This window comes from Ovis canadensis, chromosome 8, assembly GCF_042477335.2.
Source record: "Ovis canadensis isolate MfBH-ARS-UI-01 breed Bighorn chromosome 8, ARS-UI_OviCan_v2, whole genome shotgun sequence".
In the NCBI taxonomy this organism is placed as follows: Eukaryota; Metazoa; Chordata; class Mammalia; order Artiodactyla; family Bovidae; genus Ovis; species Ovis canadensis.
Window position 1 is genome coordinate 99,100,456 of NC_091252.1, and position 23,024 is coordinate 99,123,479.

A 23,024-nucleotide genomic window follows, 5' to 3' on the forward strand; every position below is an offset into this window, starting at 1 on the left:
GGATGACATGGCTGGATGGCATCACCGACTTCATGGACGTGAGTTTGAGTGAACTCGGGGAGTTGGTGATGTACAGGGAGGCCTGGCGTGCTGGGATTCATGGGGTCACAGAGTCAGACATGACTGAGCAACTGAACCGAACTGAACTGAACTGACACTTTTTTTCTAAATTAAAGCAGAATTCCAGATAATTATAAAATAAAAAATACAAATATAAAGTCAAACATGTGAAAATATACATTTAATAACATCTAAATAAAAGTTTTTATAAGTACATTCAGTTAAAAAATCTGGCTTCATGTACCTTGTCAGTGATATAAATGTAACATTTCTGAAAAGCAGAATGGCACAATTCCTTGTTAGTACTCCTTTCACTCTGGAAAATCTGAGTATGATCACACTGTGAAATGACTCATCTGCTTCTTTTCTACTTGTTTTTGTGGTACGTTAGTTTAACTTTGATAATTTTTACATAACACTAATAAGTTTCTAGGAGAAGGCAATGGCACCCCACTACAGAATTCTTGCCTGGAAAATCCCATGGATGGAGGAGCCTGTTAGGCTGCAGTCCATGGGGTCATTAAGAGTCGGACACGACTGAGCTGCTTCACTTTCACTTTTCACTTTCATGCATTGGAGAAGGAAACGGCAACCCTCTCCCGTATTCTTGCCTGGAGAATCCCAGGGACAGGAGAGCCTGGCGGGCTGCTCTCTATGGGGGTCGCACAGAGTCGGACACGACTGAAGCGACTTAGCAGCAGTAGCAGCAATAAGTTTCTAAGGACTCCCGAGATGGCGCTCATGGTAAAGAACTCATCTGCCAATGCAGGAGACACAAGAGCAGTTTGATCCCTGGGTCAAAAATATCCCTTGGAAAAGGACATGGAAACCTACTGCAGTATTCTTGCCTGGAGAATCCCATGGACAGAGGAGCCTGGAGGGATACAGTCCATGGGGTTGCAAGGAGTTGAACATGACTGGGCACAGCATCCAGTAAGTTTCTAAGGCAGACAGAAGGCTATGCTGGTAATCTTCTAAATCAAATTTACTTTTATAATGAAAACATATTTAGAAGTACCAGAAGTTACTTATCCTCTCCTGGGTGCAATAAAGTATCCTTTATAAATTGTAGAAATTCAGATAAATTGTGTCAAAATTACTCTTCAGGTGAACCAAGTCTAGAAATTACTTGGCTTCCCTTGTGGCTCAGCTGGTAAAGAATCCGCCTGCAATGCAGAAGACCTGGGTTTGATCACTGGGTTGGGAAAGATCCCCTGGAGAAGGGAAATGCTACGTGTTCCAGTATTCTGGCCTTGAGAATTCCAGGGACTGTACAGTCCATGGGGTCACAAAGAGTCAGACACGACTGAACAACTTTCACTCAAACTTCTCCCAACTCTAAGGCAAAACATCATTTGAAAAAATACTTACTGGGTCATATTTTACATGAATATTCATATTTTTATTAAGTAAATGTAGCAATATCCAGGTCCTGTATCTAGATATTGATGATAAGCGAAGTCACTCAGTCGTGTCCAACTCTCTGTGACCCCATGGACTGTAGCTTACCAGGCTCCTCCATCCATAGGATTTTCCAGGCAAGAGTACTGGAGTGGGTTGCCATTTCCTTCTCCAGAGGATCTTTCCGACCCAGGGATTAAACCCTGGTCTCCCGCATTGTAGGCAGACACTTTATCATCTGAGCCACCAGAGAAGTCTATAGATATTGACATTGATGATATTTCACTGTATTTATTACCTGGTACTCTGGATTTTTCAAGGCAACCAATTCTGAAGGGTATCCATTAGCTGATCTTCACGTTTCTTAAAACACCCTTAATTTTGACATTAGTGTGGTCACACTTGAGCTAGCCGTCAGTCGAGATGGTTATCAAGTCCTTGGTGCCTCTCTCAATTAACAATGAGTAAAAGTCACCGGGGCTTAGCAAAAGCAAAACAGAATAGAGCAAAGAAGAAAACGATATTCAAACACAATTTCCCTTGCTCTATAAGCAAAGATTCTGAGTTGATAACCAAGAGATGGGTTAATGCTCACTTCTAATATGTACTTTAGATCTTTCTAATGCAGCTGTTCTATACATCACAGGTTTCCAAGAACATTCATTTAAATTTACCTGAGAAATTTTGTTTTCCATTTTTCCATCAATCTTCCTCACAAAACAAACTTACATACATTTTGTGGTCATTTCTTGTTTCATTTAGCTGATATCCTAATGAGTATAGAGACCTTTTTTAAAACCACCTGATACTTTCCATGAAATCAGGGATTATTCTGGAAGATAATTCTCTTCTTTTTGGTACTTTTATTGCTCAGTGTAACAACCTAAAAGGGTAGGATGGGGTGGGCGGTGGGAGGGATGTTTGAAAAGGAGGGAACATAGGTATACCTATGGCTGATCTAGGTTGATTTTTGGCAGAAACCAACACAATACTGTACCGCGATTATCCTTCAACTAAAAATAAATATATTTTAAAAAAGAAAAAAGTAATAGCTTGTTTTAGTGGTAGTTTCATTGACATTGAGTATATTTTTAAAAAAATTTAATATGTGATTAACGCACAGATGAGTCATGAAAATGTACTGTGAGATATGGGTTATGATTAATCAAATTCTGTATACCAGAGGCACAATTTTTTTAAACATATGGAAGTCTCAATTTACATCATTTAAGAAAAGCAGTCTGGCTAAAATATATTTAGCTACATGTGAAGTAAACAGCAAAATGATTTTATTGTGTGCATGTTTTTTTTTTCTAAGCAGCCAGCAGCATTTTGCACACTCCTCTTGGTGTGCGCTATGTCAGTGGTTGGTGGAAATAAGAGCCTTCTGCAGTGGCTTATCCTCTCATTCCAGGAGGGGAAATGAAAGGTCAGAACAATGATCTGCTGACTCCTGGAGGGTCAGTGTGATGGGGGCTCTCAGCTAATCTTAGAGCCAGACATTTCCAGTCGGGAGAAAGTTCATTTCCAAAAGAAGGCAAAGTCCTTGGGGACTAACCAGGTTTGTAAAAAATAACACCCTTCTTCCTGTGGTTCTTTCTTTATGCAGAAGTCTAGTCCACAGATTGCTTAAAGGTAATATTAGATCCATTAGTTTCCATTCAGTAAATCCCAGTGTTTTGAGGCAGTCAGTGCAGGGAAAAACGAAATAATATGGCAACAAATAAGGGGAATCAGAACACGGTGTGCATGAAAAATGAAAAGAGCTAAAAAAATACTTTTCATTTACTTAGCATAAAGAATATTCAAATTATTTTGTGCATATTATTTAAATTCATTTAAAAACATAAAATATGGATCAGCTCAGTTCAGTTCAGTCGCTCAGTCGTGTCCGACTCTTTGCGACCCCATGAACTGCAGCATGCCAGGCCTCCCTATCCATCACCAACTCCCAGAGTCCACCCAAACCCATGTCCATTGAGTCAGTGATGCCATCCAACCATCTCATCTTCTGTCATCCCCTTCTCCTGCCCTCAATCTTTCCCAGCATCAGGGTCTTTTCAAATGAGTCAGCTCTCACATCAGGTAGCCAACGTAGTAGAGTTTCAGCTTCAACATCAGTCCCTCCAATGAACACCCAGGACTGATCTCCTTTAGGATGGACTGGTTGGATCTCTTTGCAGTCCAAGGGACTCTCAAGAGCCTTCTCCAACACCACAGTTCAAAAGCATCAGTTCTTTGGTACTCAGCCTTCTTTATAGTCCAACACTCACATCCATACATGACCACTGGAAAAACCATAGCCTTGCGTAAAGATAGTTACTTCATCTTATTGATGAGAAATCTATTGCAACTTAAATAGATTAAGTAACTTTCTCCTATTGCATGGACAGCAAATGTTAATTTTATGCAACAATCCTGTGGTTCCCAAGTGTTTGCTCTTCCTAATAGGAAGCACCTATACTGTGCTTTCCATGTTCTGTACACTTGTCTCAGTGATGGAAATATTACCACCACCCCCATTTCTCAGGTGATACGCTGAAACTTAGAGAAACTTAGTGACAGGTGTAAGCCCACTTGGTGTGAGGAAAAGCCAGGACCCCATCCCTGTGTTCAGCCAACGCTCAGCCTGAATCAGGGTGTGACGACTACTGTGAACCACTGTGCTATGCAGAGCTTTGTGGGGAGGCTGGAAAGGAAAGAATGGAGTCTGACTAACACAGGTCCCTGGGTGCACTCCCCGGTCATCAGCATGGTTCACGTTGATGCCCTGTGCCTGTCTGGTTGGCACCGCTGTATCTCACTGTGAAATAAAAATGTCTTCCCATCATTGACTGATTAAGGTGATTATTCAATAAAACCAGTCAATCCTAAAGGAAAATCAACCCTGAATGAATCCTTATTGGAAGGACTGATGCTGAAGCGAAAGCCCCAATACTCTGCACCTGATGTAAAGAACTGACTCATTGGAAAAGATCCTGATGCTGGGAAAGATTGAGGGCAGAAGAGGGTGACAGAGAATGAAATGGTTGGATGACATCACTCATTCAATGGACGTGAACTTGGGCAAATTCCGGGAGACAGTGAAGGACAGGTGTCAGGGGATGTTCCACTTTAAGGGATCCAATATGTTTTCTTCCTTTGTGTGCCATTTCTCAAGGACTCTCTGTTCCTTATCAGTTCCTGGAAAGCAGGATCAAGAAGAGCTACACGCAGTTCTCAGTACTGAGATCATGACAAAAGGCACCTGTTTGGGTTCCCTTCAGTGACTCCCTTCAGTGATTCTCTCCAGTGACCTTGTACTTAAAAGACTATCCATTTTGTTACAGCTGGTGAAATTTCATTCTTTTTAATGGCTGAGTAATCATTTTATTGAAGATAGATAAAGATGCATTTCTGCAAATAAAGGACCCTTGTTTCACTCGAGACTTGGGTCCCCTGCATCCCTCTTCTCATTGACTCCAGTCCCTAGGTCCTGGTCTACGAAGACCGTGACAGACAGGGAGGCCTGGTGTGCTGCAGTCCATGGGGTGGCAAGGATTTGGACATGACTTAGGGACTGAATGACATTCAATAAAAGACCCACTGCTTGTAGAAATCCCAGTACAAATGGACCAGCCTGGAAAAGGAAGTGATCTTACAAATTTCCAACTTTTAGGATGAGTTTCTTGATGCAGCCTAGAATAAGTTGAGCATTACAGAGAAAATACAATATAAGCCACAAACTGCTTGCATAGAGGAAGGCAGATAATTAATACAGATTTTTGTTGGCTGGCATTTCGAAAGCCCAGTAGTAATCTTTGTGTATCCTTAGAGGGCACGATTGTAAACTTGGTTTTAATCATATGTGCTAATATGCCAGTTAAAAAAAGAATCCACTAAATTATTTACAAATGATAAATTATGGAAAGGCATGCTGGCATGCAAGAATGATGATTTTCTGCCAGGGACATTAGGCAGCAAGTCGTTAGTGAGAAGCAGTTTCCAAAAACGTGAACTCTGGTCTCCTGCAGGAGTCAATGCTTCTTCTCTGAGACTTGGCTCTTGAGTATTCACGTGACTCCACGTGTCTGTTTGTGATCCACTACATGGAAACCTGGGCTGGAGAAGAGGTTTCAAGGTGACTTTAACCAATGAGGGTGGTGATTATTTATTCATCAACCACAGATATCTTTCAGCACTCACTTTATGGTGAATACTCATCAGAGGCTGAATCTGCAAAGCTTAAAAAGATGCACACATTTCTGTGGACCCAGACTGTCCAGTGGAGTGGCCAGCCCTGGGAATTGATGAGTGACCAGAGTCAGCATCATTAGTTCAGCTGGATCAAGGAAAGGGAAGATGTAAAAGGAGACACAAAAAATGGGTTATTCTTTAACATACTTTGGAATGACAGAGTGAAAGTCATTCAGTCATGTATGACTCTTTGCAACCCCATGGACTATACCCCACCAGGCTCCCCTGTCCATGGGATTCTCCAGACAAGTATACTGGAGTGGGTGGCCATTCTATTCTCCAGGGGATCTTCCTGACCCTGGGATTGAACCCAGGTCTCCTGCATCTCAGGCAGACTCTTTACCATCTGTGCTACCTGGGAAGCCCTAATTTGGAGTAGATCATTTTAAAATTTTTATTTTATCACTGCAGTATTACACTGAGCATAGAGCCCTGAACTACCTAGCTGAGGATCAATAAACATTTATTTGTGTCATTCATATTTGCCTGTATAATGTTTAACTTCAAAAGTGCAAGACACACCAAGAACAAAATGAATGTCTGCCTTTTTTGCAGGACAGTTTCAAGTGAAAAATACTAGTGAAAATTCAATGAAGTTTAGGTCAAACCATTTTTTTAAACCTCTGTGGTGAACTATTGAGGATGTAGAAAGGAATTCTTTGAACACAGTGAAGCGAGGATATTCCAAGTACAGATTTTCTGCCTGAATTTTCAGTAAGATATATTTGGCTGAAAGAACACCCACAGCTGGTTGAAGGAGGAGGAAATGTGTTGTGTCACCAAGTAAGAAGCTCAGAGATGATGCACGATCACTGATGGCTTAAGGACTTGAACTCTTCCCATTACTCCACTGAGCTATCCCCAGGTGGGCTCTTCAGGCTGGTAGCAAAAGGGCTGCATCCATGCCTGGGTTGGTGGGTGTGGTTTGTGCAGAGGGAGCACAAAGGCCATATCTTCTTGTGAACTTCCCCTAGACATGAGGAATAATTTTCCAGAGTTCCCAGCAGAATTCTTCTCAGGTATTATCCCTGTCTAGAATGTAGTAATCTATACCGCTGGGAGCCAATTGCCATCAAGAATTTTGCTACTGTTGTTCAGTTGTTAATTTGTGTCTGACTCTTTGGGACCTTGACTATAGCCTGCCTGGCTTCTCTGTCCTCCGCTGTCTCCTGGAATTCGCACAGGTTGAGTCGGTGATGCCATCCAATCATTTCATTCTGTCGTCCCCTTCTCCTCCTGCCTTCCATCTTTCCCAGCATCAGGGTCTTTTCCAGTGAGTTGATTCTTAGCATCAGGTGGCCGAAATATTGGAGCTTCAGCTTCAGCATCAGTCCTTCCAATGAATATTCAGGATTAATTTCCTTTAGGATTGAATGGTTTGATCTCCTTGCAGTCCAACAGACTCTCAAGAGTCTTCTCCAACACCACAGTTGAAAAGCATCAATTCTTTGGTGCTCAACCTTCTTTATGGTCCAACTCACATCTATACATGACTACTGGAAAAACCATAGCTTTGACTAGATGGACCTCTGTAGGCAAAGTGATGTCTCTGCTTTTTAATACACTGTTTAGGTTTATCACAGCTTTCCTCCCAAGGAGCAAGCACCTTTTAATTTCATGGCTGCAGGCACAGTCCACAGTGATTTGGGAGCTCAAGAAAAGAAAATCTGCCACTGCTTCCACTTTTCTCCTTCTATTTGTCAAAAAGTGATGGGGCCAGATACCGTGATCTTGGTTTTTTGAATATTGAGTTTTCAGTTCAGTTCAGTTCAGTCACTCAGTTGTGTCCGACTCTTTGTGACCCCATGAATTGCAGCACGCCAGGCCTCCCTCTCCATCACCAACTCCCGGACTTCACTCAGACTCAAGTCCATCAAGTCCATGATGCCATCCAGCCATCTCATCCTCTGTCATCCCCTTCTCCTCCTGCCCACAATCCCTCCCAGCATCAGAGTCTTTTCCAATGAGTCAACTCTTCACATGAGGTGGCCATAGTACTGGAGTTTCAGCTTTAGCATCATTCCTTCCAAAGAAATTCCAGGGCTGATCTTCAGAATGGACTGGTTGGATCTCCTTGCAGTCCAAGCGACTTTCAAGAGTCTTCTCCAACACCACAGTTCAAAAGCATCAATTCTTCGGCGCTCAGCCTTCTTCACAGTCCAACTCTCACATCCATACATGACCACTGGGAAAACCATAGCCTTGACTAAATGGATCTTAGTTGGCAAAGTAATATCTCTGCTTTTGAATATGCTATCTATGTTGGTCATAACTTTTCTTCCAAGGAGTAAGAGTCTTTTAATTTCATGGCTGCAGTCACCATCTGCAGTGATTTTTGGAGCCCCCCCAAAATAAAGTCTGACACTGTCTCCACTGTTTTCCCATCTATTTCCCATGAAGTGATGTGACCGGATGCCATGATCTTCGTTTTCTGAATGTTGAGCTTTTTTCACTCTCCTCTTTCACTTTCATCAAATGAGTTTTAGGCCAGCTTTTTCACTCTCCTCTTTCACCCTTATCCAGACTCTTTAGTTCTTCTTCTCTTTCTGCCATTAGGGCGGTGCCATATGCCTTTATGAGGATGTTGATATTTCTCCTGGCAGTCTTGAATCTGGCTTAGCTTAATCTAGCCTGGCATTTTGTATGATGTATTCTGCATATAAGTTAAATAAGGAGAGTGACAATATACAGCCCTGACATACTCCTTTCCCAATTTGGAACCAGTCTGTTGTTCCATGCCCAGTTCCAACAGTTTCATCTTGACTTGCAAACTTATTTCTCAGGAGGCAGGTCAGGTAGTCTGATATTCCCAACTCTTTAAGGATTTTCCACAATTTATTATGATCCACACAGTCAAAAGCTTTGGTGTAGTCAGTAAAGCAGAAGTTGATGTTTTCCTGGAATTCTCTTGCTTTTTCGATGATTGAACAGATGTTCACAATTTGATCTCTGGTTCCTCTGCCTTTTCTAAATCCAGCTTGAACATCTGGAAGTTCTTGGTTCATGTACTGTTGAAGCCTAGCTTGGAGAATTTTGAGCATTACTTTACTAGCGTGTGAGATGAGTGCAATTGTGCTCTAGTTTGAACATTTTTGGCATTGCCTTTCTTTGGGATTGGAATGAAAACTGACCTTTTCTAGTCCTGTGGCCACTGCTGAGTTTTCCAAATTTGCTGGCATATTGAGTGCAGCACTTTCACAGCGTCATCTTTTAGGACTTGAAATAGCTCAGCTGGAATTCTACCACCTCCCCTAGCTTTGTTTGTGGTGATGCTTCCTAAGGCCCACTCGACTTCGGACTCCAGGATGTCTGGCTCTGGGTGAGTGATCACAGCATCGTGGCTATCTGGATCATGAAGATCTTTTCTGTATAGTTCTTCTGTGTAGTCTTGCCACTTCTTCTTAATGTCTTGTGCTTCTGTTAGGTCCATGCCATTTCTGCCCTTCGTTGTGCCCAGTTGTGCATGAAAAGTTCTCTTGGTATCTCTAATTTTCTTGAAGAAATCTCTAGTCTTTCCCATTCTATTGTTTACCTCTATTTCTGTTCACTGATCACTGAGCGAGGCTTTCTTATCTCTGCTTGCTATTCTTTGGAACTCTGCATTCAAATTGGTATATCTTTCCTTTTCTCCTTTGCCTTTAGCTTCTCTTCTTTTCTCAGCTACTTGTAAGGCCTCCTCAGACAACCATTTTGCTTTTCTTGGTGATGGTCTTGATCACCACCTCCTGTACGATGTCATGAACCTCCATGCATAGTTCTTCAGGCACTCTATCAGATCTAATTCCTTGAATCTATTTCTCACTTCCATTATATAATCATAAGATATTTGATTTAGGTCATACCTGAATGGTCTAGTGGTTTTCCCTACTTTCTTCAAGTTAAGTCTGAATTTTTGCATGTCTGATAGGAGCAGTTTATTCCTGGCTGTAATGGTCGTGAAGCAAAAGGATAGGAAGCTACTCACTGGGTGCCTGGGAGTCACGGTGTGGTGCACAGGTGTACAGGGCTCAGCTGGAGCCTCCTTCTGGCATTCTGCCAAATGACAGCACCGTATACATTTCTGAGGTCAGATTTCAACTGACTTCCTCACTGAGAGTGTCCTTCAACTTATGATAATTAATTCTTAGCAATCTTCCCAACACACAAATTGCTCAAGTAATCTGCCCTCTTGGATTTCTACAGTAGATTTTGCACATTATTAAATCTTCATGTGAACTACGTACCCATTCACATCTCTGCTGGAATAAAACAGTTATGGAGAACTATCCCCAATGCAAACTGGCTTCAGTGTCATTTATTTTCTATACAATTTTTCATTTTGTTTATCTAAAATTGGCCTCAATGCAGACTCTGACGCATCATCCCCGCCCCCTCTCCCCCCAGAGTCAACAACATTTCTGATTTGGTTCACAGCTGCTTTTGCTCCCCAGAAGCCACATTTTTATCCTTGGGGAATTTCACAGTATCTTTATTTCCTACAGGAAATGAGGAACTGTACAGCAACAAGGTCAAGAAACAAAAAAGCATGTTATGGAAAAGCCATAATTTGGTTGATAAGTTCTCCAAAACAGAACTTATTGAATAAGAGCAAAAAATTACGTATTATGTGACCCATTGTTTATAGAACTACTTTTGAGAGTACTGGACAAAAGGAGCATCTCCAACAAACATTTTCTCCCATTTTCTTGTTTCGCCTTTCACTTAAACTTTTCTTCCATTTCTGTTTTGCTTTTGCTTTTTTGTTGCGTTTTGCATTGGTACTCTAGGGTGCTGGTAGTTACCATTTCTTACTGGCTCATCACTGATGATTCAGCCACATTCCAGGTTAAATATAAAGACAAAAATCAATTGATTTGGTAGACTTATCTTTTAAGTTTGTAGAAATATTCATGGATTTACAAGCGCTCACATCTGGGCTAATTCTGATTACAAATTATTAAGACAGTTTTCCAAATGTCACATATGGAAATCTATATCACCTTTAGGGTCACATAACTCAAGTTTACCCAGACTGTCACCACTATCTGCCTTTTTGAGAACAAGAAAGTTTTGATTCCTGCTTTTGGTAAAATAGAAGCCCATTGTCTTGGTGTTTGAATAACTTTTGGTGGCAGTTTCTCCCTCAGTTGTCCCAGGTGTCTTTATGACATCTGCCTGTATCTTCTTGTTGTTCAGTTCCTCAGTCATGTCCAACTCTTTGAGACCCTATAGACTGTAGCCACGAGGCTTCCCCGTCCTTCACTGTCTCCCAGCGTCTGCCCAAACTCATGTCCATTGTGTGAGTGATGCTATTCCACCATCTCATCCTCTGCTGTTATCTAAACACAGATCTGGGAATACAAATAGATTGTGCTTTTCAGGGGCTATCTTTGTTTACAGGATTTTGTCCTTAGGCTCAGAATTTTCTGAACAAAATCTCTCAAGAATATTAATAATCACTCTCTTTAGTTTCAGAAAAGCCCATCCTGGGATTTTAGATAATATGATGATAAGGCATTTGTTGTAGTTACTATGTGCTAGAGAACATCAGAGCCTCAAATAGTTTTCCTCAAATAATTTTGAAAGAAAATAGCTTGAGCTTTCTTTCTCTTCTCTAGAGCTTGCATTTTCTCAAGCCTGCCTTTGAAAGAGCTGCACTCTGTGCTGCATCTTCAGTGTTCTTACTAAAGTGAAATATTATTCAGACCACTGGCTGGTAAATGTTCTAGGAACATGATGTAAATGTTCTTCCTGGAAACAACCAATCCATTTCTGCACGGCTTTGAATTACACTTTCAATCCCTTCTCCTTTCTCATTTGATAATGTATCTTTTCTCACTTCCTTCTGTTCATTAATATTTTCCTTTCCTATTATTTGTCATTATGGTCTATAGCTGTTGTTTAACTCTCTACGGCGATTTATACCATTTGCATGAATAATGTTACATAAAATAAAATAGTACCGCAGCATAGATTAAGGAAACTCACTTTATAGTATCTGATTAATTGTGACTACTCTTTCTGTAATGAATTAATACAACATGTGCCTCATCATATGTTATGGAGATGTGTAATGCATGAAAAATTTTGTGTGCTTCGCTTTAATCAGCACTTTATACCAAGTTCCATTATCATCTATAAAATGCTTTAAAATTGTTCTTAGGCAATCCAGAGAGCATAACACTTCAAGGAAAACAATTTAATGTTTTAAGTTAAAATATTACATCTATGTGCCAGTAAATAAAAATTGATGGGACATAGCTTCTAATTATTTTGATCACTTCTAGGCAAGCAACTTTTTCCATAAAATCAAAGCATATCTTTAATTAGGACAAGCTGGTATAAATTATCAAATGAAGAGACAGACTTAGAAAATTTAAAACCTCAAAAACCAGCCCCACAGCTCAGCGTGTGGATGTCAAAAGTTACCTCACATCTAAGAATCTCAGCGACAGCATTGATAGAATAGGAAGGACACCAGTATCTCTCTTGCTCGTGTTGTAGGCTGTTGTCAGCATCAAATACTATGTGTGTGTGTATATACTCAGTCATGTCTAACTCTTTGCAAACCCATGGGCTGTAACCTGCCAGGCTCCTCTGTCCATGGGGATTCTCCAAGCAAGAATACTGGAATGGGTTGCCATTCCCTTCTCCATGGAATCCTCTGACCCAGTGATCAAATCCACATCTCTTGTACCCCCTGCATTTCTGGGTGTGTTCTTTACCAACTGCGACACCTGGCAGCTACCGTGGGGATCTTAAGAAAACATTGTACATGCTAAACATCACGCACACTCAAGATCTGAACCTAAGTCTCTGGGAAACAGTGAATGTTCATTAACACTTCCCTTCTCTCTTGGGATCCGTAGAATCCCCTGCTGTTCTCTGCAAGATGGCTAAACAGTTAGGTCCCTTATTGATGGAATTACTGAAGGTCCAAATCTACAGAGCTTGTTTTCAATGCCTTTTACCTCCCTTTGTGGGACCTTTGTTCTCTTTCTGTGCCAGCAGGAAGCACAAGGCCACTATTTGTCAACTTGATTTCATTCGTGTTGGTTCCCACATATTTTCCCAGGGCACCAGTGGTGTCACTGGACAGCCCCTGGAAACCCTACAGGCACTGGGACGTCCCTATCTCCCTGTGCAATCCCAGCTGCTCCTAGCCCAGTCCACCGGCCCCGCAGCAGCAGCACAGAGGAAACAAACTAAGTCATTGAGGTTCACACTCTGAGTGCTACAACATATATGTGCAGACTAGGGGCTTCCCAGGTGGTGCTAGTGGTAAAGAATCCACCTGCAATGCAAGAGATGAAAGAGATGCAAGTTCAATCCCTGGGTCGGGAAGATCTCCCAGAGAAAGAAATGTCAGTGCACTCTAGTATCTTGCCTGAAAAATTCCGTGGAGAGAAGAGCCCGGCAGTTTACAGTCCACGGGCCGCAAGAATCAGGCATGGCTGAGAGCACACACACACACAAAGCTGTGAGATAACACTCAGTCTCCCCATCATCGCATGTTTTGAGTTATTATAAACCTCTTTCAAGGATTGAATTCATCTTTTACATTAACTGATGATGATTTCAAGTAGTCCTGCTGGTTTGGTGGAAAATCTCAGCCAGGACTGGGGGCAGTCATGTTTGTCTTTGAGTGTTTGTGTCCTAGGTCAGACTTCAGCAGGAGAGAAGACTTTATTCTTATCAGGTGTATTCATCAGGGAAAGACTCATGCATGCAATGGTGGTGGAGAGCCCACAGTGCTGAGTCTCTCCCCTCATCATGTAACTTCTCACTCTGGGAACACAGGATGCAGTGCAGGGCGGGGGGTGGTCATTCAGGGCCCAGGGCAATGGACACCCCCTCACCAAGAGTGTCTCCATGTGCTATGGCCCAGGTGAGAGAGGTGAGGGAATCACTGGAGCCAAGCCAACATCACCTCCATTTATCATTCTTGGCAAAAATTAGTAACATGCCCTCGTCCATCTGCAAGGGACTTCTCTTTTCCCAGTATGAATAGAGAATCAGATGTATGAAAAAACGATAAAGTCTATCTCTCCCACCACACACCCCAGGTAGAGGGGCTAGGAAGAGGCCCTGGAGTGCTGCGAGATGCTCACTTAGTCCAGTCACTTTACCAGTAGATGCCCCCCCAGGTCATGGCCTCATCCCCCTCTCTACCTTCAGACCCTCCATGGAGAATGGGGGGACTGGCAGAGCAGCTGATGGCACAATATACCTTTATATGTGGTCAGTGCCCACATCAAGGGCCTCGTGCAGGAGATCACGCCAGTGGACTGCCACTTATTCAGCAGTTTCTGAAATGACGAAGACTGCTTCTTCCAGCTTTGTTTCTGGCAGAAACAATTGCTTTTTGCATGGGGGCTTCAGAACAGAGTTGGCCAACTTTCTGCTGGAAAACCCAAAAAGGGTTTTCAGCAGACAGATACATGGAAAGGGGAATTGCCTAAATGGAGTTTCCCAGTCTTCAGGGTGTCGGGAGTTGGGATGGCAATCCACCCACCCTGGACCACAGATGGCATGAGTACACACTCGCCCACCTGGCTGCCCAAGCTGGAGAGTGGACGTGCTGATCATCACTGTGACAGGTTCCCATTCTGACGACAATGCTCTCTTATTTTGACACTTCAACCTATGGCTTTCCAATTCCTTTTCAAAAAGACACTCTTTAGAAGTGAGCAACTTTTAAAATTTTTGTCCCCCAAGAAGATATTCTCTATTTTACTTTATTTTTCTATTTTTAAAAATTATTTTCCCATTTAGGTCCTTACAGAATATTAAGTAGAGTTCCCTGTGCTATGCAGTAGATCCCTGCTGGCTATCTGTGTTAAGTATAGTAGTGTGTATGTGTCCATCCCAAACTCCAAGTCTATCCACCCCCCATCCTTCCTTCCTAGTAATAATAAGGTCATTCTCAATTTTAAAACTTCATAGGATTCTAACTCTTGAACTGAAAAAAAATTCTTTCAGCCTCAATTTAGCTGAATTGAAAGGGAACAGGAAAATACAGGGAAAATCCACAGGAATGGGTATTAATATTTCATTGTCTCTGATTAGGTCCTTTCAGAACACGTTTTCTCACTAACTCTCCACGTCTGCTGAAAATATTTAACTGTCTCACTCTCTCCTGTATTTCATGTATAAACGTCAAAAGCCCATAACTCTCTGATTCTTTCACACAGGTTAAAAAACTTTCATTTTTAATTCTAAATTTGATTTATTACTGAGCAGAAATTGGTAGCAAAGAGCTTCATTCTGCATGGGAATTATGCCTTCAGTAAAACAGAGGGGGGCAAATATAAAGAGAGAGAAGGGCAGGTGGCAGAACAATACTGGGAATTTGTGACTTGAACACCATTGAATTTTTTATCCTAAAGTAGTTTCACATTTTTTTAATTAATGCTTTTAATTTTCTTTTTAAATTCAACCTTCAAATGGCCATATGAAATAATAAATATTGCAAATACAATAGAAAGATATTTAAAATAGGAGCATTTTAAAGGGTTTTTATTTTTCAAAAGAAAATACCCTGAAATTGGGTTCTGTGACAACTAAAATGTTAACGTTCTGGCAGCAAATCAAGCTTCTGTGATCCTTATTAACTGACTTGTACAAGAACATGGTAAACCATGTGGGGACAGCCTGCCTGCAAGTCACAGACTGATCTACTAAAAAGGACAAGTTCCTAGGCTAACACACATATCTATTTTTAATGTAATATGAAATTTTAAAATAACGTTACAAATAACCACAGGATTTACTGCAGAAATCTGTCAATGAGAATTTATTTGTTAAAATTTCAATCTGTTTTCTACAATTTCTTGCAAGAAATTTAACCTTTTCTATTTTTCTTGGTTAAGCCTGCTTTAACATCTGTTCTTCTGTCCCTGCCATTGCATCCAGAGGAAGTGCACAGGGCCTTCTGCTCTTGTGCAGTCCATGTCCAGGCTGGATATGCCATGATTATGGACCCCAGGGCACAACCACAGCCTGAGCAAGCACTGATAATGGGCCATGCAGATTCCTTGAGGTGTCTATTTGCTTCAAGCATCAAAATAAATTTCAGGCTGTAGTTGTGCCCTGAGTCCCTAATAAGGGCTCTGTAGACTGGGCTCACCCTTAGACATTCATGTATATAATGGAACATTACTTAGTCATAAAAAAGGAATTAAATTATAGCATTTCCAGAGATGTAGATAGACCTCGAGACTGTCAGACTGAGTGAAATAAGTCAAAAAGAAAAAAAGCAAATATCATATATTAAGGCGTATATTTAGTTCAGTCGCTCAGTTGTGTCTGACTCTGCTTCCCTGTGGACTGCAGCACACCAGACTTCCTTGTCCATTGCCAACTCCTGGAACTTGCTCAAACTCATGTCCATCAAGTCGGTGATGCCATCCAATCATCTCATCCTTTGCCGTCCCCTTCTCCTCCTGCCTTCAGTCTTTCCCAGCATCAGGGTCTTTTCCAAAGAGTCAGTTCTTCGCATCAGGTGGCCAAAGTTTTGCTTTAGCATCAGTTCAGCTTTAGCATCAGTCCTTCCAATGAATATTTAGGACTGATTTCCTTTAGGATTGACTGGTTTGATCTCCTTGCAGTCCAAGGGTCTCTCAAGAGTCTTCTCCACTACTATAGTTCGAAAGCATCAATTCTTTGGTGCTCAGCTTTCTTTATGGTCTCACATCCATACATGACTACTGGAAAACCATGGCTTTGACTACACAGACCTTTGTTGGCAAACTAACATCTCTGTTTTTTAACATGCTGTCTAGGTTGGTCACAGGTTTTCTTCCAAGAAGCAAGATTCTTTTAATTTTATGGCAGCAGTCAGCATCCACAGTGACTTTGGAACCCAAGAAAATAAAGTCTGTCTCTGTTTTCAGTGTTTCCTCATCTGTTTGCCATGAAGTGTTGAGACCGGATGCCATGATCTTCATGTTTTGAGTGCTGAGTTTCAAGCCAGCTTTTTCACTCTCCTCTTTCACTTTCACCAAGAGGCTCTTTAGTTCTTCTTTGCTTTTTGCCATAAGGTTGGCGTCATCTGCATATCTGAGGTTATTGATATTTCTCCTGGCAATCTTGATTTAAGCTTGTGCTTCATCCAGTCCAGCATTTCACATGATGTACTCTGCATTTAAGATAAATAAGCAGGGTGACAATATACAGCCTTGACATGCTCCTTCTCTACCAATTTGAAATCAGTCCATTGTTCCATGTCTGGTTCTAACTGTTGCTTCCCGACCTGCATACAGATTTCTCAGGAGGCAGGTGAGGTGTCTGGTATTCCCATCTCTTTAAGAATTTTCCACAGTTTGTTGTGATTCACACAGCCAAAGGCTTTAGTGTAGTTAATGAATGTTAATTCAGTTATACTTTCTAGATTAAGTCAATTTCTAAGTTAGCATTCTTTTACAATACTCAGCTATCCCTTATAAAGTACTTCATGTGGATCCCAGACACTTTTACAAGTCCTTTGCATGTATTAGCTTATCTATCCTTGTAATAACCATGAGGTCGATTCCGATATTGTTCCCATTTGGCTCAATATCACTTGCATTTGATAATGCAGAGAAATCTTGAAAGTGGCCTAAAGTCATATGAGAAGTAAGAAATGAAACCAGGATTCAAACCACAGCATGACTTCAAGTGTTTGTTTACAACCGAAATACCATCTTCCCTGGACGTCATTATGAGTTACTATACCTGGTCTAGGTCACTGCCTGGAAACACAGCTACTGGAGCCAAGGCTGGGGAAATATGTGCAGTGAATGTTCTCACTGCCTTCCTAGTCCATCCGTTCAACATGGCTCTGCTTGGTGGATGCCCTCTGCCCTCAGCCCTTCTTCCCACATTCATGCATCCACCCCCACAAGTCACCCATTTCTTTGTCTTTGCCCTTTAACTCCTGCCTCTGCTCTCCCTAGACCCAAACTTTCTGCCCTCAAAAGTCTCTCCCATCTCCTGTGTTCTTATATTGTGTTCTCATTTAGAGAATCTGCTGCTGGGAGCTTCAGGAGTGCAAAGCCTGAGCCCCTTCCAAGTACCAGGATCTCTCCCAGAGGGGTCAGGGTTGGGACACAGCAATCAGGGTCTCTGGAAGAGAGCAGTGGACAGCCTTTGTGACCTGGCCTGACCAACAGCTCATACTCAGCAGCAGCAGCAGTAGCACAGAGAAGGCTGCAGAGGGTGGGCTTGTAAGGTGGTAACTGAGTCAAGGTTTGGAGTGAGATTTACAGGTCAGAACAACAGCTAGCATCACAAGCTACACAGATGTCCCGAATATAAACATCAAATTATATGATCATAAAGGAAGACTTATCTACAGTTCAAGTGTAAGAGACATGTGAGTGATACCTCTCACCGGATAAATACAAATAATTTTATTTTCCTTTTTGTTCGTATCTTATTTTCTCCCCCAAGATTTTCTTCAATACCCAAGTACTTTGTAGTCAATAAAACTAAGTAATCCTATAAGAGCTCACTGTTACCTATAGAACTACATATGGAGATGTTAAAAGACAATTGAGGGGCTTCCCTGGCAGTCCAGTGGCTAAGACTCTGTATTCTCAATGCAAGGGTCCCAGGTTTGATCCCTGGTCTGGGAACAAAGATCCTACAGGCTGCAACTAAGAGTTCACATACAGCTAAAAGGTCCCACATGTCGCAATTAAGGCCTGGTGCAGCCATAAAATAATACAATACATATATTTTTAAAGTCAGTTTTAAAAAGACAGTTGAAAGCTACACTATATAGAAAACTTCTGTTTAACTTAATACAGATATTCAAATTGGGTGATCCTTGGCAGTAATGAATTCCCAGACACAATAAGTGTTAAGCAAGCATGAGACGCTCATCTTTTGTGGCTGTTTTACAGGAGATTCTTGAGTTCATCCACCCGACCCTCGGCTCAGATGTTGCTGGAGCTCCTGCAGTCCTCCATGTATTGCGCCATCATGGTGATGTGAATGTGTTTATATGACAGTATCCAGTCTGTTATCCACTCACACTCTAGAGAAGAGACCAAAAAATAAAATAAAATAAAATAAAATAAAATAAAATGTGTTAAAACAGCATATAAAATGAGCTGTAATGGATCAAGGGAGACATTTAAAATAAACTTGGGGACTCTTCAAGCTTCTAGGCCTTATCACTCTTTCACGGCAACTGAGGAAAGGATGATATTGAGGCAGGTTCCAGAGCATGTACGTAGGCCAGGGATTGTCCATTCAACCATGCTGGAAGACTGCCTGTTCTCTGAAGAAAGTTCAGCCAGGATGCCAGAAGTCTTCCAGGTGATAAGCCACCAGCTATTTGATCTATAACTTATTGATGACTTCCCAAATTAGGTTTTAATATAATATGACATGGAATATTAAAAACCAGAGACATTACTTTGCTGACAAAGGTCTGTCTAGTCAAGGCTATGGTTTTTCCAGTAGTCATATATGGATGTGTGAGTTGGACTATAAAGAAAGCTAAGTGCTGAAGAACTGATATTTTTGAACTGTGTTGTTGGAGAAGACTCTTGAGAGTTCCTTGGACAGCAAGAAGATCCAACCAGTCCATTCTAGAGGAAATCAGCCCTGAATATTCATTGGAAGGACTGAAGCTGAAGCTTCAATACTTTGGCCACCTGATGTGAAGAACTAACTCATTTGAAAAGATCCTGATGCTGAGAAAGATTGAAGGTGGGAGGAGAAGGCGGCGACAGAGGATGAAATGGTTGGATGGTATCACTGACTCAATGGACATGAGTTTGAGTAAGCTCCAGGAGTTGGTGATGGACAGGGAGGCCTGGCGTGTTGCAGTCCATGGGGTGGCAAAGAGTCAGACGTGACTGAGTGGCTGAACTGAATTGAAATTAGATCATACAAGCTAATCTTCTGTGTCTGTCTTCTTTTGCTTAGCTTGATGTTTTTGAAGTTTAGCCATGAGTTGTGGCAAGTATAAATATTCGTCAGAATGATCAAACTATACCCTGATAATGTGTGCATTTCATTTTATGTAAATTACAACTCATTAAGGTTGATTGTTAAAAGACAAGTGCTATCTCGTATTTTGTCTTACGTTCGACAAACACAAAACTGCTGTCAACTTGCTATTAAAATTTCTACATACACATTAAAATATCCTTAAAATAAAATGGAATGAAATAAGATATCATTTTTCAATAAAAGACATAGAGTCAAAGGCAATCATAATCTTTGTAGAAGAAGCAGCCTAATTAGAATTTAAAAACCTGAAGGTTTTCCTTTGAAATATTAAAGGAGACTGTAGATTGTGTATATTTTAAATAGTTTTTAATTGATGTGTGCACATAAAAATGTACAAAAATTACGTGTGCAGTTCAATATATTTTTTAAATGTTAACACAAAACCCTAATCCAGAAAGAAAATACAAGCATTCCAGAGGTCATTGTCAGGTCTCCTCCTAGTCACCATCCCCCCCTCTCCAGAAGTAACCATGTTCCTAAGTTCTACCACCAGTGATTAGTTTTGCCTCCTTTTGGTCTTTATATAGAAAGAATTACACAACATACTGGTTGGTGCTTGGTGGTGTTTTCCACAGTACAGTTGCAAGAAATAGCTACACTGTTGTGTTTTGTGCCAGGGGTATGCTGTCATACTATGTGTGAATTAAATAGTTTATTTACTCATTCTTCTAGATTTGACGTCTACTGAGTAACCTCTAGCTTGAGGATCTAATGGGTAGTGCTACCAAGATAATTTTTGCATTGCTATTCACATATTGCCATTTATCTTGGGTGTATACCTGGAGGAATAAACGTTAAACATATAATGCTAAAATATTCGGTCTAATTGTACCTTGCAAAATGGTTTTCTAGACTGATTTTACCTGCTTACCCTCCCACCAGCAGTGTGACATAATTCTCCGTGTCCACATGTTTTCCAAATTTTAATGCTATTGGCAGTCATAAAAATTTAACCGTGTGTAGCAATACTATATTTGCTTTTTGCTGGTAACTAGTGAGATTGAAAATATTTCCCCCTTATGTACACTAGCATTTGTGTATTCTATTTTGAAAAGTGTTTAGTTATTAATATTTGGATTCACTTTTCTATTGTGTATAAGTGAAAGTCGCTCAGTCGTGTCTGACTCTTTGCCAACCCATAGACTATCCAGTCCATGGAAATTTCCAGACCAGAATACTGGAGTGGATAGCCTTTTAATTCTCCAGGGGGTCTTCCCAACCCAGGGATGGATCAAACCCATGTCTCTCACATTGCAGGCAGATTCTTTACTAGCTGAGCCACCAAGGAATCCCAAGAATATTAGAATGGGTAGCCCATCCCTTCTCCAGGGGATCTTCCCAACCCAGGAATTGAACCAAGCTTTCCTGCATTGCAGGTGGATTCTTTACCAGCTGAGCCACCAGGGAAGCCCCTATCATGTATAACTTGTCTCTTGTTTTTTAGCTGATTTGTAGGAACTCTGTTCAGGATGACATTCACTTTTTGTATTACGCATATCTTCCAATTTGTGCCTGGCATTTTTATTTTGATAGCGGTGTTACTTGATGAATGGAAGCTCTTAATTTTAATGTAGCCCAATTTATCAATTCTTTTCTCAAAGGTAGGGATTCTACCTGAGAGAGATGCATACCTAAGGCCGTGAAGACTGTTACTTTCTAAAAGCTGTTTTTGTTGTCAATGTTCACCCTTGGATTAACAGTCCATCTAAACTTCATGTTTGTATATAATGTGAGGGATGAATCAATATTACTTATTTCCATATGAATGCCGTTGGCCATGCATCATTTATTGAAAATGGCATCCTTTCCTCCAGGGAATTATAGTGATACTGTTGTCATAAGTCAAGTACCTAATGTGTATCGGCCTGTTTCTGGACTCTAAATTGTGCTCCATGCATGGATAGGTCAGTCCCATGTCCTGTGCCATGACACTTTGATTACCCAAACGCTATTGATCACATAGAGGCAGGTCATTCAAAGGACTACATGAGTTCCGAATACATTCCCTCAAGGCCTTAATAAAGATAAGTGATGCAGGACAGCAGGAGAAGGAAGGTACAGAAGAGATCAGACAGGCCCCACTCCTCCACCTCAGGGCCCTTTCTCATGGCAGACATGTGTTTCTTCTTCAAATTTCATACAGCCAGCCTCATGCCGGATCCCTGGTCTCAGAGTAGCCAAGTGCAAGTCTTTTCCTTCATTAGCTGGAACCTCTGCTCAGCAGTACTGGCTGAAATCCAGCTGTCCTCCTCTGAAGGTCCATTTGCAAGCTCAGCAGTGTTGGCAGAATTCACTTCTTCAGATGTGGGGCTGACATCCTTGTTTTCTTGCCGACTGTTGGCCAAGGGCTGCTCTCGGACCTCCAGAGCCTCTCTGCCCACCAGCGGTTCACAGCAGGACTGCTTGCTCTCTTCCAGGAGCGCAGCAAGACACTGTCATCTGCCTTCTCCAGCCTTTCAAAACCTCGGACAGTTAGTTCAGGTCCACCTGGGTAATCTCTGAGTCTTAAGCTCAACTGACTTGGGACTTTAATTTCATCTGTGGAAACCCTTCACAGAAGTACCCAGATTGGTGAAAGTCTCTCAGTCGTGGCCCCATGGACCACACAGTTCATGGAATTCTCCAGGCCAGAAACTGGAGTGAGTAGCCTTTTCCTTTCCAGGGGATCTTCCCAACCTAGGGATCGAACCCAGGTCTCCCACATTCCAGGTGAATTCTTCACCAGCTGAGCCACAAGGGAAGCCCAAGAATACTGGAGTGAGTAGCCTATCCCTCTCCAGCAGATCTTCCTGACCCAGGAATTAAATCAGGGTCTCCTGCTTTGCAGGCAGATTCTTCTTCTTTTTTTTTTTTTAATATGAACTTATTTATTTTAACTGGAGGTTAATTACTTTACAATATTGTATTGGTTTTGCCATACATCAACATGAATCCACCACAGGTATACATGTGTTCCCCATCCTGAACCCCCCTCCCTCCCCATACCATCCCTCTGGGTCGTCTCAGTGCACCAGCCGCAAGCATCCAATATCATGCATCGAACCTGGACTGGCGATTCATTTCATATATGATATTACACATGTGAGAATGGCAGATTCTTTACCAATTGAGCTACCAGGGAAGTCATTAACTGAATAGCTAGGAGACAAGACTATTGGGAGGGAGGAGAAGAGCAAGAGGCATCTCCAGAATCCTGCCTACCACACACTTGAGATCCTGGTCCTTTCACGACACGACCTCCATTTTCATCTGGAAGCATGTGCCGAATGGCCTTTCCTGGGTCAAGGTGGATGGACTTCATTGTCTTTTCCCCATATCACACTAAGTATCTCTGGGTTTGT